Source organism: Mobula birostris, chromosome 5 (assembly GCF_030028105.1).
Source record: "Mobula birostris isolate sMobBir1 chromosome 5, sMobBir1.hap1, whole genome shotgun sequence".
Classification (NCBI taxonomy): Eukaryota; Metazoa; Chordata; class Chondrichthyes; order Myliobatiformes; family Myliobatidae; genus Mobula; species Mobula birostris.
This window is the reverse complement of record NC_092374.1, coordinates 196,869,327-196,884,280: the sequence shown is the minus strand read 5'-3', so window position 1 is coordinate 196,884,280 and position 14,954 is coordinate 196,869,327. Positions and strand designations below refer to the sequence as shown.

The 14,954-nt window shown below is 51.4% G+C and overlaps 1 pseudogene; it reads left to right on the top strand.

Annotated features, from left to right (window-relative positions):
- Window positions 1-14,235: 14,235 nt before the first annotated feature.
- Window positions 14,236-14,355, top strand: LOC140198534 (U2 spliceosomal RNA; annotated as a pseudogene).
- The last annotated feature ends 599 nt before the right edge of the window (window positions 14,356-14,954 follow it).

Below are 14,954 nucleotides of genomic sequence, written 5' to 3'. Positions count from 1 at the left end.
GTGCGGAGAGTGAAATAAACACAATGAGAGAGTTATCGATCCATTAATTTTAACTCGTTCACCGCATCCGTCAACGAAACAGAAACACTGCGGATTCAGCAGCAGCCGCGGGCGGCGAGTCCTGAGCTCCCCGGCTCCACCGGGACTGACCGGGTAACTGGGACAAGCGGTGGTAGTGCTGACTGGAAGAGGGAGGTCAGCATGAATCTTGGAAAGACGGGACATGTAGCGGTGGTACAAAACGCCGGACTGTCAGGGTCCAGGACATCTCGGATCGAGTCGTCAGCATTCTCAAGTGAGAGGGTGAGCAGCCAGAAGCCGTGGTCCATGTCGGTACCAGTGACCTGGGTCGAGCGAGTGACAGCTTCTGCTCAGGGAGTTCTGTACCGAGTTAAAGGGCTGGACCTTCAGGGTTGTGATCTCAGAATTGCTCCCTGTGCCATGTGCTAGTGAGAACTGGGAAGATTATACAGTTTAACACGTGGCTGAGGATTTGGTGTAGGGAGGAGGGTATAAATTTTTGGATCATTGTTCTCTCTTCCAGGGGAGGTGGGACCTGTACCACAGAGACTGTCTGCACCTGAACTGGAAGGGGATTCATATGCTTGTGGGAAAGTTTGTTAATGCTGCATGGTGAGGTTTAAACTGGAGTTTCAGGGGGATGGGAACCAGAGTGCAGGAACAGTTAGTGGAGAAGTTGTTGAGACAGATATTGGTAAGACCTCCGACCAAGTCAGGAATCAAAAGGTTGAGCATGGTGTAACTAGTATCTGAGCTGTGTAAATATCAATAAAAGAAGTACCGTAGGAAAGGGGGATGAGCTCAGGACATGGATCAACACCTGGAGTTATGATATTGTGGTGCTCTGGGAGGGGCGTGGTCGACTGCTGCTGTGAAATAAGAAAGGTCTGACCACGTTAATGGGATTACATTACAGACCAGCCAACCATCCTGGGGATTTAGAGGAACAAATTCATAAAGAGATCACAGACGGTAGCAACAAACATAAGTTTGTTAAAGTAAGTGATTTTAACTTTCTACATATTGACTGGGAATCCCACATATTGACTGGTTGCCGGAGGATTGGAGGAGAGCCAATGTTGTTCCACTGTTTAAAAATGGCTGCAAACAAAAACCACGGTATTATTCACGTCAGTTGTGGGAACGTTATTGGAAGGTATTCTAAGGGACTGGATATATAAATTTGGACAGACATGGACTGATTAAGGATAGTGAGCATAACTTTGTGTGTGGTCGATGATGTCTAACCAATCTTATAGTTTTTTCATGAAGTTACCAGGAAAGTGGATGAAGGCAAGGCAGTGGATGTTGACTACGTAGACTTTAGCAAGGCACTTCACAAGGTCCTGCATGAGGGGTTGGTCAGGAAGGTTCAGTCGCTCAGCGTTCAAGATGAGCTAGTAAATTGGATTAGACATTGGCTTTGTGGGAGCAACCAGAGAGTGGTAGTAGATGGTTGCCTCTCTAACTGGAGACCTGTGACTTGTGGTGTGCCACAGGGATTGGTGTTGGGTCCCTTGATGTTTGTCATCAATATCACTGATCTGGATGATAATATGGTCACTGGATCAGTAAATTTGTGAATGACACCAAGACTGGGGTTATAGTGGACAGTGAGGGCTCTGCATCAGCTGGAGAAATGGGCTGAACAATGGCAGATGGAATTTAATGTCGACAATTGTGACAATTTGCAGTTGGGTAGGACAACCGGGGTCGGTCTTACCCAGTGAATGGTCGGACATTGAGCAGTGTGCTGGAACAAAGTGATCAAGGAATATAGGCTCATAATTTGTAAGAAGTAATGTCACAGGTAGGTAGGGTCATAAAGAAAGCTTTTGGCACACTGACCTATCGAAATCCTGTATTGAGTACAGGAGATGGAATCTCATGTTGAAGCTGTGTAAGACGATGGAGAGGCCTAATTTGGAGTATTGTGTACAGTTTTGGTTACCTGCTTACAGGAGAGATGTAGACAAGGTTGAAAGGGTACAGGGAAAAATGACAAGGATGTTGCCGGGTCTGGAGGACCTGAGTTATAAGGAAAGATAGATTAGGTTAGGACTGTACTCGGTAGAATGTGAACAATTGAGAGGAGATCTGATAGGGGTATACAACATTGTGAGTGCTTGTCACTCTCACTTTCAGCATCCACCACTGGCTAGCAGTTTTGTGAAAAGGAGAGATGAGTGTGTAAGTCTCCCGACACGCCCTGGTGCTCGTGAACCTGAGCCCCAGATATGGGTAAATATCCCCACTGCCTTGTGGGCAGCCTCGGGAGAGACGGAAGCTACGGGAATAAACCCAGACAGCAAATCCAGAGTGGAACCCCTAAGGCAGCTGGACATCATTGAACATCCTTCCGGCGGATCCGACAACCAAGCTGGTGCCAAACAAGCTTCATAAGCTTTCCTTTGGACCACACTAGTGAGGGTGAGAGGGGGATCTTGATGACTGGGCATCTCAGGATCTCTATTCCTTCTGCCCAGGCTTGTTATGATGATCATCATCGCCCATTGTCCTTCGAGACAGTTGGATGCCAACACCAATCGATGGGGTGAATGCAAGCAGGCTTTTTCCACTGAGGTGAGTAGGCCTACAATCAGAGATCCTGGGTTAGGGTGAAAGGTGGAAAGTTTAAGGGGAACACGAGGGAAACTTCTTCACTCAAAGGGTCATGAGAGTGTGGAGGAGCTGCCAGCACATGGTCTATGCGAGCCTGATTTCAATGTTTAAAAGAAGTTTGGATTGTTACATGGATGGAGGAGTATGGCGGGCTATGGTCCCAGTGCAGGTTGATGGGAATAGGTGGTTTAAATGGTTTTGGCAGGAACTAGATGGGCTGAAGTGCCTGTTACTGTGCTGTACTTCTCTGTGACTCTGTCGATGGAGGGAACTAGATAGTTGACGTTTTGTCTCAAAGCCGTTGATCTCGACTGAAAGGAAGAGCGGAGACAGTCAGCATGGAAAGGAGGGAGGAAGGGTGGAGTGAGAGCTGGCAGCTGATCCAGAGAGGGAGGGGTGGAGTGTGGAAATGTGTCAGAAACTGAGAGGTGAGAAGTGGGAGAGACAAAGATGATGAAATCTGGTAGGAGAGGGAAGTGGACCCTGGAATAAAGGGAGGAAGGTGATTAGGAGTGTGTGGGTGATGGGCAGATGGAGAGGGTGAGGGAGGAGGGTAAAGATATAGGGTGATGGGGACAGGTGGATCAGGGGAAAGAAAACTAAAAAGGAAAAAAGACGGGTGGAACGGCTACTGAAAGTCTGAGAATTCCATGTTCACATCACCGGAGGTCCATGAGCCAGTACTCATCAGAGGATCAGGAGTGGAGAGGGTCGATAACTTTAAATTCCCTGGTGTCACTATCTCAGAGGACTTGTCCTGGACCCATCACATAAATTTTATTGTGAAGAAAGCAGGACAGTGCCTTAACATCCTCGAGAGTCTGTGGAGGTTTGGCATGACATCAAAAACCTTGGCAAACTTCTATAGATGTGAGGTGGGAAGTGCTGACTGGCCACATTACAGACTGGTTTGGGAACACCACTGCCTCTGGGTGGAAAATCCTACAAAAGGTAGTGGCTTCAGCTCAGTACATCACGGGTAAAACCCTCCCAACCACTGAGCACATCTACATGAAACGTTGCCATAGAAAAGCAGCATCCATCATCAAAGATCCTCCCCACCCAGGCCATGCTCCTTTCTCACTGTTGCCATCAGGTAGAAGGTACACACGCCTCAGGACTTGTTCAAGAACAGTTACTACCCCTCAACCACCAGACTCTTGAACAAAGGAAGAAAATTACACTCATTTAAAGACTCTGTTATATTGTTATTTCATGCTCGTTATTTACTGCTATTTATTTATATTTCCCGAGTTTGTTTACTGTTTACAGTTCCTGATGTTTACAGTTTACAGTTACTGTTCTGTAATTTGCAAAGTATACTCGCAGAAAAGGAATCGCAGGGTATATGTAGTGACATGTATGTACTCTGATAATAAATTTTACTTTGAATTTTGGACATTGAACCAGTTTGCAGGCTGCCCTGGCAGAGCGTGAGGAGCTGTTCCTCTAATTTACGAGACAAATCGAGCCGGGATCCCAAGCGGCTTCCACATGGAATCAGTTATTCTGTTTGGAATCATTTTATCCCCGGGAAATGCAGGGAAAAGGGCAGCCGGTTGGTCAGGATCCACAGACAGAGAAACAGATCCACGTGGATGACATGTTCTCGAATTCATTCAAATGCTGCCGGACACTCTGTGGTTTTCAAGTATTTTTGTACATTTTTAGTTTATTAACCCTCTGATCCAAACAAACAAACAAAGAAACAACAATAACAACAAAAGGATCTTTCCTTACAGGAGAGATACTGGCTCGGATAGAGGAATGGCTGATAGGCTCGAGGCAGCGTGGGAATAAAGGGGGCATTTTCTGGTTGGCTGCCCATGACTAGTGGTGTCCTCAGAGATCAGGACTGGGACTGCTACTTGTCACATTGTTTTTCGTTGATTTAAATAATGGAATTGATGGCCTTGTGGCAAAGTTTGTGGATGATACGGAGATAGTTTGACGGGTATGTAGTGCTGAGAAAGCAATGTGATTGTAGAAGGACTTAGACAAATTTGAGTAATGGACAAAAAAGCAGCAGGTGAAATAAAGTGTTGGGAAATGTATGTAAATGCATTTTTGTTAAAAGAACAATAGTGTGGGCCAAAATGTGGAGATCATTCAAACATCAGAGGTGCAGAGGGACTTGGGGGTCCTCATGCAAGACTGCCAGAAGGTTAACTTACAGGTTGAGTCTTTGGTAAAGAAGGCGAACATAAAGTTGGCATTCATTTCAAGGGGAACAGAATATAAAAACAAGGAGATAATGCTGAGGCTTTGGCAGACACTAGTCAGGCCACACTTGGAGTTTTGCCAATAGCTTTGGGCCCCATATCTCAGGATGTGTTGTCATTGGAGAGAGTCCAGCGGTGGTTCACAAGGATGATTCCAGGAATGAAGGGGTTAACATATGAGGAGCGTTCAGCAGCTTTGTGCCTGTACTCACTGGAACTTAGAAGAATGCAGGGGGATCTCATTGAAAGCTACCGAATATTGAAAGGACTAGATAGGATAGATGTGGAGAGGATGTTTCCTGTAGTGGGGGTATCCAGAACTAGAGGGCACGGCCTTAAAATTGAGGGGTGACCTTTTAGAACAGAGGTAAGGAGGACTTTCTTTAGCCAGAGAGCAGTGAATCTGTGGATTGCTCTGTACAGGCTGCGTGGAGGCTCAGTCCATGGGTATATTTTAGGTGAGAATTGATTGATTCTTGATGGGTCAGGGCACCAAGGGATATGGTGAGAAGGCAGGTGTTTGGGGTTGAGTGGGATCCGGAATCAGCCATGAAGGAATGGTGGAGCAGACTTGATGGTTTGAATCGCCTAATTCTGGTCCTCTGTCTTACGGTCTTGTGGTCTATCTGTCACAAGACATTCTGCAAATGCTGCAATTCCCAGGAATCACAAACAAACTACTGGAGGAACTCAGCAGATCAGGCAGTATTAAATGAAAGGAATAAACAGTTGATATTTTGTATCAAGAAGCTTCAACGGGACTCAAAGGAAAGCAGCAGGAGCCAAAATTAGATGGGGGAGGGGAGAGAGCACAAATAGCATGTGATCGGTGAGGGAGCATGAGGGAAGAAGCTAAGAGGTGACAGGTGGTAAAGGTGAAGGGGCTGAAGACAATCTGATGTTGAGGAGATGGACACAAACAACAGGAATTCTGCAGATGCTGGAAATTCAAGCAACACACATCAAAGTTGCTGGTGAACGCAGCAGGCCAGGCAGCATCTGTAGGAAGAGGTGCAGTCGACGTTTCAGGCCGACACCCTTCGTCAGGACTAACTGAAGGAAGAGTGAGTAAGGGATTTGAAAGTTGGAGGGGGAGGGGGAGATCCAAAATGATAGGAGAAGACAGGAGGGGGAGGGATGGAGCCAAGAGCTGAACAGGTGATAGGCAAAAGGGGATACGAGAGGATCATGGGACAGGAGGTCCGGGAAGAAAGACAAGACGGGGGGGGGGGGACCCAGAGGATAGGCAAGAGGTATATTCAGAGGGACAGAGGGAGAAAAAGGAGAGTGAGAGAAAGAATGTGTGCATAAAAATAAGTAACAGATGGGGTACGAGGGGGCCTTAGCGGAAGTTAGAGAAGTCGATGTTCATGCCATCAGGTTGGAGGCTACCCAGACGGAATATAAGGTGTTGTTCCTCCAACCTGAGTGTGGCTTCATCTTTACAGTAGAGGAGGCCGTGGATAGACATGTCAGAATGGGAATGGGATGTGGAATTAAAAGGTGTGGCCACTGGGAGATCCTGATTTCTCTGGCGGACAGAGCGTAGATGTTCAGCAAAGCGGTCTCCCAGTCTGCGTCGGGTCTCGCCAATATATAAAAGGCCACATCGGGAGCACCGGACGCAGTATATCACCCCAGTCGACTCACAGGTGAAGTGTTGCCTCACCTGGAAGGATTGCAATGCGGTCTCCCAGTCTGCGTCGGGTCTCGCCAATATATGAAAGGCACCCGTGAGTCAACTGGGGTGATATACTGCGTCCGGTGCTCCCGATGTGGCCTTTTATATATTGGCGAGACCCGACGCAGACTGGGAGACGGCTTTGCTGAACATCTACGCTCTGTCCGCCAGAGAAAGCAGGATCTCCCAGTGGCCACACATCTTAATTCCACATCCCATTCCCATTCTGACATGTCTATCCACGGCCTCCACTACTGTAAAGATGAAGCCACACTCAGGTTGGAGGAACAACACCTTATATTCCGTCTGGGTAGCCTCCAACCTGATGGCATGAACATCGACTTCTCTAACTTCCGCTAAGGCCCCCTCGTACCCCATCTGTTACTTATTTTTATGCACACATTCTTTCTCTCACTCTCCTTTTTCTCCCTCTGTCCCTCTGAATATACCTCTTGCCTATCCTCCGGGTCCCCCCCCCCCCTTGTCTTTCTTCCCGGACCTCCTGTCCCATGATCCTCTCGTATCCCCTTTTGCCTATCACCTGTTCAGCTCTTGGCTCCATCCCTCCCCCTCCTGTCTTCTCCTATCATTCTGGATCTCCCCCTCCCCCTCCAACTTTCAAATCCCTTACTCACTCTTCCTTCAGTTAGTCCGGACGAAGGGTGTCGGCCTGAAACGTCGACTGCACCTCTTCCTACAGATGCTGCCTGGCCTGCTGCGTTCACCAGCAACTTTGATGTGTGTTGCTTGAGGAGATGGACACCAGGATAAAGGGAAGGATGAGGGTTCCAGAGGGAGGTGATAGACCGGTGCGGAGAGGAGAAGGGGTGGCAGTGGAACCAGAATGGGGAATGCAAGAAGAGAGGGGGAAGTGTGATAAATTACTGTAAATTGGAAAAATATATGTTCATGTCATCAGGATGTAGCAACCCAGACGGAATATTAGGTGTTTCTCCTCTGACCCGAGTGTGTTCGTATCGTAGCAGTAGAGGAAGCCATATGGGAATGGGAAGTGGAATTGAAACGGGTGGCCAGCGGGAAATGCCGCCTCTGTTGGTGAAGGGTGATGTTAAACCTGATTCTGTGCCAGCTGAGTTACAGCACAGTACTGTACTTTCTGTTCCGGCTTTTCCTGCTGTACCGGTTACCAACAGCAGGTGGCGAACCTCGCCGTGAAGCTGATCTTTGGGCCGTTCGCTATCTCCATCGTCTGGTTGAAAGCGGTACTGCCATGAACTGAACTTCCAAACTCAGGTGGACTGGAGGAGTCCTGAATTCAGAGCATTAACATCAGATGACCGAAGTTGAGGGTCACGTGGAAGTGTACCCCTTTCCTCTCTCACCCCTTCTCCATGTGATCCTCAGCCTCATTGCTTTCCAATCACTCACTCACTCTCGAGCCCTGTGAGCCCAAATGTGCCTCCCCCACCGGGAAGTGAGGCGTCAAAGGTATTCACAGTGTGGATTTCTTTCTGCCCCTCCTTCATGCAGTGTTCCAGATCCTCGTTCAGTCCATCCGTCACTCAGGGGAGTCGTGTCACCTGAGCAAAAATTATGTGACACATTTGAGTGGGAAGGAGAGGCCAATGCAGGGGTCACAGGAAGGTACCATGTAGCGAACAAGTGCAGCAAAGGGCCAGTATTGGAGGCATGAGATCTGGGAAAGGGCGCACAGAAGGTAAGGGGCAGGGGAATTCCAGAAGCAGATGACCGGAGAGTTTTAAATTTTATTTATTAAGATAACACAGAATCGGACCTTCTGACCCTTTGCACCATGCTGCCCTGCAATCCCCCAATTTAATCCTCATCTAACCATGGGACAATTTGCAATGTCCTATTAACTTGCCAACTGGTACGTCTTTGGTCAGTAGGAGGAAACCTGAGGTCTTATCGGGGAGAAGGCAGAAGTTTGGAGCTGAGAAGAAAAATGGATCAGCCATGATTAAATTGTAGAGCAGACATGATGGGCCAAATGGCCTAATTCTGCTCCTATATCTTCGGGTGTTGTGGTCGCTCGGTGGAAACCGACACAGTAACAGGGAGAACATACAAATTCCTTGCAGGCAGCAGCAGGATTTGAACCTGGGTCGCCGGGAGTGTAAAGTGTTGTGTTAACCACTACGCTACCGTTGCTCCCCGGACCAAGGTTGAAGGAGGATCAGGTGAGTCTAGGTGTAAGTGAAGACAAGGCTTGGATAAAGATAAGTGCCTGAGCTCGCATGGTGTGTGTGTGTGTGTGTGTGTGTGTGTGTGTGTGTGTGTGTGTGTGTGTGTGTGTGTGTGTGTGTGTGTGTGATACAGAGAGGAATTCTGAGACTTCTCGGCTTTCCAGGTAAATGCAGATTCAGCACTGGTCCATTTTTTCCATAATTATTTTAAAATTGATTGAAAGATGCCAACTGGAACAAAGTACTTTCCCACTGACATGCTAACCACTTTCCCAGCCACACTTATTGTGAGATGCTCAAGTGTACTCCCTTCTCTTCTCAAACTATCTGCATATATTTTTTTTATTTCAAAATATACTTTATTCAAAAATAAATATATACAATAAACTATTCAATAACTTTTCATCTTTTACATACGTTTCCATTATACTCAGTAAAATACCCGTGTTTATAGCCACCCACGTGGCACTCCAGTAGTTCAGCTTACCATCTCATTGTTGAGGGGTATACTCCTCGCCCACCAACCCCTCCCACTCCCACGGGTGGAGAAACCTATACTGTGGTCCTTCCCCACCGGGCCCTTGCGGTGGCTGCACCGAGTTTCAGTGCGTCCCTCAGCACGTACTCCTGCAGCCGAGAGTGTGCCAGTCGGCAGCATTCTCCCACGGACATCTCCATGTGCTGGTAGATCATCAAGTTTCGGGCCGACCAAAGAGCGTCTTTCACCGAGTTGATGATCTGCCAGCAGGACCGTATGCTGGTCTCCGTGTGCGTCCCCGGGAACAGCCCGTAGATCAGAGAGTCCTCTGTTACGCAGCTGCTGGGGATGAAACGTGACACTAGCCCGTCCATCCTCCTCCACACCCTCTTTGCGAACTGGCAGTGTGCAAAGAGGTGGGTCACAGACTCCTCCTCACTGCAGTCCTCCCGTGGGCAGTGGGGTGCGGAGACGACGTTCCGGGCGTACAGGAGGGCTCTGACTGGGAGGGCCCCTCTCACCGCCAGCCAGGCGAGGTCTTGGTGCCTGTTGGTGAGATCTGGCGATGAGGCATTTTGCCAGATGAACTGGACAGTCTGCTCAGGGAACCACCCCACTGTGTCCATCACGTCCTTCTCCTGCAGTGCCTGCAGGACACTTCGTGCCGACCACTGCCTGATGGCCTTGTGGTCAAAGGCGTTCTCCTGGAAGAACTTTGCTACGTGGGTTAGGTATGCCGGCAACGACCAGCTGACTGGGGCGTTGCGCGGGAGTGGGGCCAGACCCATCCTTCGTAGCCAGGGCGACAAGTAGAACCTGGGCACATAGTGGTACTTGGTGCCCACATACCTGGGCTCTACACACAACCTGATGCAGCCACATACGAAGCTGGCCATCAGGGTGAGGGCGACATTGGGGACGTTCTTGCCCCCGTTGTCCAGGGACTTGTGCATGGCGGTCCGTCTCACCCGCTCCATCTTGGATCCCCAGACGAATCTGAAGACAGCTCGGGTGATTTCCGAGCTGTAGGAGCGGGGGACGGGCCAGACCTGCGCTAAGTACAGCAGCCCTGAGAGCACCTCACACCTGATGACCAGGTTCTTGCCCGTTATCGACAGGGAGCGCCCTCCCCACAGTCCCAGTTTCTGTTTCACCTTGGCAGTCCGCTCTTGCCAGTTCTTGTTGCACGCCTCAGCCCCTCCGAACCAGATCCCCAACACCTTCACGTGGTCAGACCTGATGGTGAAGGGGACGCTGGATCGGTCGGGCCAGTTGCCAAAGAGCATAGCTTCGCTCTTTGTGCGGTTGACCCTGGCCCCCGACGCTAGCTCGAACTGTTCGCAGGTGCCAATCAACCTGCGAACTGACCTCGGATCAGAGCAGAAGACGGTGACGTCGTCCATGTACAGGGAGGTTTTCACTTGGGTCCCTCCACTGCCTGGCAGCGTCACCCCTCTTATGCCCTCATCCCTCCTGATGGCTTCCACAAAGGGTTCTATGCAGCAGACAAACAAGACAGGGGAGAGGGGGCAGCCCTGCCTGACTCCAGACCTGATGGGGAAGCTGTCTGTTTCCCACCCGTTGACCTGGACTGCACTACGGATGTCTGTGTAGAGCAGTCTGATCCAATTCCGGATTCCCTCCCCAAATCCCATTTTGGAGAGCGCGTCCGCCATGTTCGTGTGCGATATCCTGTCGAAGGCTTTCTCCTGGTCCAAGCTGACCAGGCAGGCGTCCATCCCCCTGTCCTGCACGTAGGCGATGGTGTCCCTCAGCAGCGCGAGGCTGTCTGAGATCTTCCTGCCCGGTACAGCACAGGTTTGGTCCGGGTGGATCACCTGTCCCAGAGCAGACTTGACCCTGTTGGCGATAGCCTTGGACAGGATCTTGTAGTCCACATTCAGGAGAGTGATGGGTCTCCAATTCCTAATGTCCTCCCTTTCCCCCTTCTGCTTGTAGATGAGGGTGATCATGCCCTTCCTCATGGACTCTGACATACTGCCGGCCAGAAGCATAGCGTTGTACACTTCCAGCAGGTCTGGGCCCATCCAGTTCCACAGAGCCGAGTACAACTCAGCCGGTAAGCCGTCGCTTCCGGGAGTCTTACCCGACCCAAAGGAACGGATGGAGCCTGTCAGCTCGTCCAGGGTCAGTGGCTGATCCAGACTCTCCCGCTTGCCGTCGTCTAAGACCTGCGTGATAGATGACAGGAAGTTGCGGGAGGCTGTGGATTCTGTGGTCTTTTCCTCGTACAGACCAGCATAGAAGGACTTGCAGATCCTCAGTATGTCGGTCTGCGAGGACGCGACTGAGCCGTCCTCTTCCTTAAGGTTGTGGATCACAGAGCTCCCCCTGTGCACCTTTTGGAAGAAGAAGCGTGAGCACGTCTCGTCCTGCTCCACGGTTTGGACCCTTGATCGGAAGATGATCTTGCAGGATTCAGCGGCGAGGTGCTGGGCTTGCTGGCCCTTCACCTCTCGCAGTTCCTCCCTGACATCCACCCCCTTCGACTGCAGAAGGAGAAGTTGCTGCAACTCTGTCTGGAGTTTACGCAGTTCCCTCTGCTCCTGCCTTGCCTTCTGAATACCCTTGCGGATGAAGAACCTCTTAATGTTCTCCTTGGTGGCTTCCCACCAGTGAACCGGGGAATCAAAGAAGGCTTTCAAGGTTCTCCAACCTGTGTACTCCCTCTCTAGTTCCTCGATGTTCTCTGGGGTCAGCAGCTTTACGTTCAGCTTCCACGTCCCCCTGCCTGCCTTCTGGTCCTCCCGTAAGTGACAGGTGGCTCTCAGAAGGCAGTGGTCAGAGAAGAACACCGGCGTGACGTCGGTGGACCTGACCGTGAGGGACTCAGACAGGAAGAGGAAGTCGATCCGGGAGCGGGCTGAGCCGTCCGATCGTGTCCAGGTGGCTTGCGGCTGTGCTCCACCTGTGGGGGTGCCAAAGGCGTCGCGCAGCTTGGCTGTCTTCACCATTTCCCTCAGGAGTCTAGAGGTACTGTCTAGCCTGCCGTCGGCACTGCCGGGTCCTCCAGCCGCATCAATGGTGCAATTGAAGTCTCCGGCCATAACGACCGGCTGGGTCGTCACCAGCAGCTGTGGGAGCTGCTCGAAGACGGCCAGCCGCTCGCTCCGCACGGGGGAGGCGTACATGTTGATCAGCCGGAGCGGAGTGCCCCGGTATTTGACGTCTGCTACCAGGAGGCGCCCCGCAACCACCTCTTTAACTTGGGTGATTGAGAAGTTGCCTCCCCGCAGCAGAATCCCCAGGCCGGAAGCGCGACAATCGTTGCCCCCCGACCACACCGACAAACCTTTTTTCCACCACCGTGACCACCTCCGGTAGTTACGGAGATGTGGTAGTCCACACTCCTGGAGGAAGGTCACATCGGCCTTTACAGTGTCCAGGTACTGGAGCGTGCTGACGCATCGCCCAGTACTCTTCAAACTTCGTACATTCAAGCACGCCAATTTAAGGTCTGCCATCGTTGTAAGTCTTTTATTTTGGCTGCTCTCCGTCCTCACCCTTGCCATCCTGAGCCTTCATTCCCACCGCCTTTGTGAAGTTTTCCACCTCCTGTGGGCTCAGGTACTGCTGGTAGTACTCCTCCGTGTGTGGCCGTTCTGGTTCTGGGTCTGGGCCCGGGGGGTTGCTGACTTCCTGGGCTGCTTCCCCTTCCGGCTGCTGGGTGCCAGCCGTGGCTCTGCTCCCGGATTCCCGGAGCTCTGTGCGTCTGCTGCTCTCCGCCTCCTGTACTTGGGGGGTGGCCAGCAGACTTTCTCCCCTCTCTCTCCTCCTCTCCACCTGTTCTGCCAGCCGCTTCTTCCGCCGGGGCTGCTGGCCTCCCCCAACTCCTTCCTCCTCTGAAGAGGACAGGGTACCAGGGGCTGCGTGGTTCCCTGCCCTTTTCTGGCGTTGCTCCGCCTTCTGTCGCTTGGCCGCCGCCTTTTGGGTCTTTTTTCGTTTCACGACCTTCCATTCGGTTTCCCCCTCCGCTCTCCCCTCCTCCATGGACTCCTGCTCGTCGTTTGCCTGGTCCTGGAGGGTCTGCAGTGGGGTGGCAGGTCTTGGGGTGCTTGCACCTTCCTCCCTGGTCTCGTCATCCGTCCTGTCGGGTGCCTCATCTGCAGCGCTGGCGGGTACGTCCGCATCAGCCTGGGCCCTTTCAGGGCCAGCACCTCCCCTGGTCGCCTGTGCGTAGGTGCCCCCACGCTTCGGGCAGGCTCTGTACAGGTGGCCAGCCTGTCCGCAGAGGTTGCAGGCCTTGGCCTGCGTGCAGTCTTTGGTCAGGTGGCCTTCGATTTTACAGTTCTTGCACATCACCACCCTGCACTGGGCTGCGATGTGCCCTTCCTTGCCGCAGTTTCGGCACACCCTGGGTTGTCCCGCGTACACCATGTACCCTCGGTTCCCTCCGATGGCGAAGACGGAGGGGGGGTGGATGATGCCGCCGTTGGAATCCAACCTCAGCTTCACCTTCACCTGCCGTTTGCTGGTCCAGATTCCCAGCCCGTCCTTCACGTCTGCTGGTGTTCCTACGCTCTCCGCATACCGAGCGAGGAATGTAAGGACATCTACCACTGGCACGTGCGGGTTGAACATGTGCACCGTGATTGTCCGTTCCTGTTGCGTAGCCGTTGCAAAGAGGGGCTGTGCTTTCAGCAGCGACAGCGGCGCCTCTGTCCCCTTCAGCTGAAGCTGCTGGTACAGCTTCTGCCACCCTGCAGCCTGCCGGAAAGTGACATCGAAGAAACCTGCGAAGTCCTGGACGCAGTAGATGTCATCGGGCGTAAATCCACAGCAATCCAGCAAGACCTTCCGGATGAAGGTCTCTCGGGTGAAGCCGGTGCCCCCGTTCCGGTCTCGCACTGTCAGCCTGACAGTGTTCTTGATACCCTGGCCTCGAGCTGATGTACTGCTCGCTGCTGCCATCTTCTTCCTCACTGCTGTCGTCGCTGGTATGGGGTGTTAGATTGGAGGCCAATCAGCATTAGGATCCACCCCTGCGTCAGCGCGAACTCTCCTCCTCCGCCTTCTGGTCTGATCGCTTCTCGGCCTTTTGGCTAAGATCAAGTGTAGTATCTGCTCTTATCAGACTATCTGCATATATTTTGTCAAAAAATTTCAGGAACACATTTTACAAATTCTGCCTTTCAAATCACTCAGCACAATGACTATCCCAGTTAATCCTAAAATTGTTGAAATCACCCCTCATTGCAATTTTAATTTTCCAACAGGTATCTCACAGCGGTCAGAGCGTGAGTGGGTCAGTGAAGGAGTGGAGCTTTCAGGCTTTGACTCGACAGATTCTGGCAGTTTTGGCAGTTGGTCTGTGCAATCAAGTCAATCAAGATTTGAATAGATCAGCAGTAAGCCGTTAATTAGACAATCAAGATTTGAATAGCTCAGACTCAGCAGAAAGCAGCTGATTGGGCAGTCGAGGTCAGGTGACCAAACAGTTTGAAAAGCTCAAACAGATAAATAGAGGGATAGCTCAAGCGAAGCGGCTAGTGGAAAGTGGCCAGAGCGTGAGTGGGCCAATGAAGGAGTGGAGCTCTGAGGCTTTGACGAGAAGAGGCGGAGGACAAGCTAGCTCGCAGTTAGTTTTTACAATGTCCCCTGAGACGGTGATGTGCCTGTCATGTGAGATGTGGCAGTCTTGGGGGAACGCCCCTCTCCCGCAGAGTCACATCTGCCAGAAGTGCATACGGCTGGGCGATCTGGAAGACCGTGTAAGGAATCTGGAGCAGCAGCTGGATGGG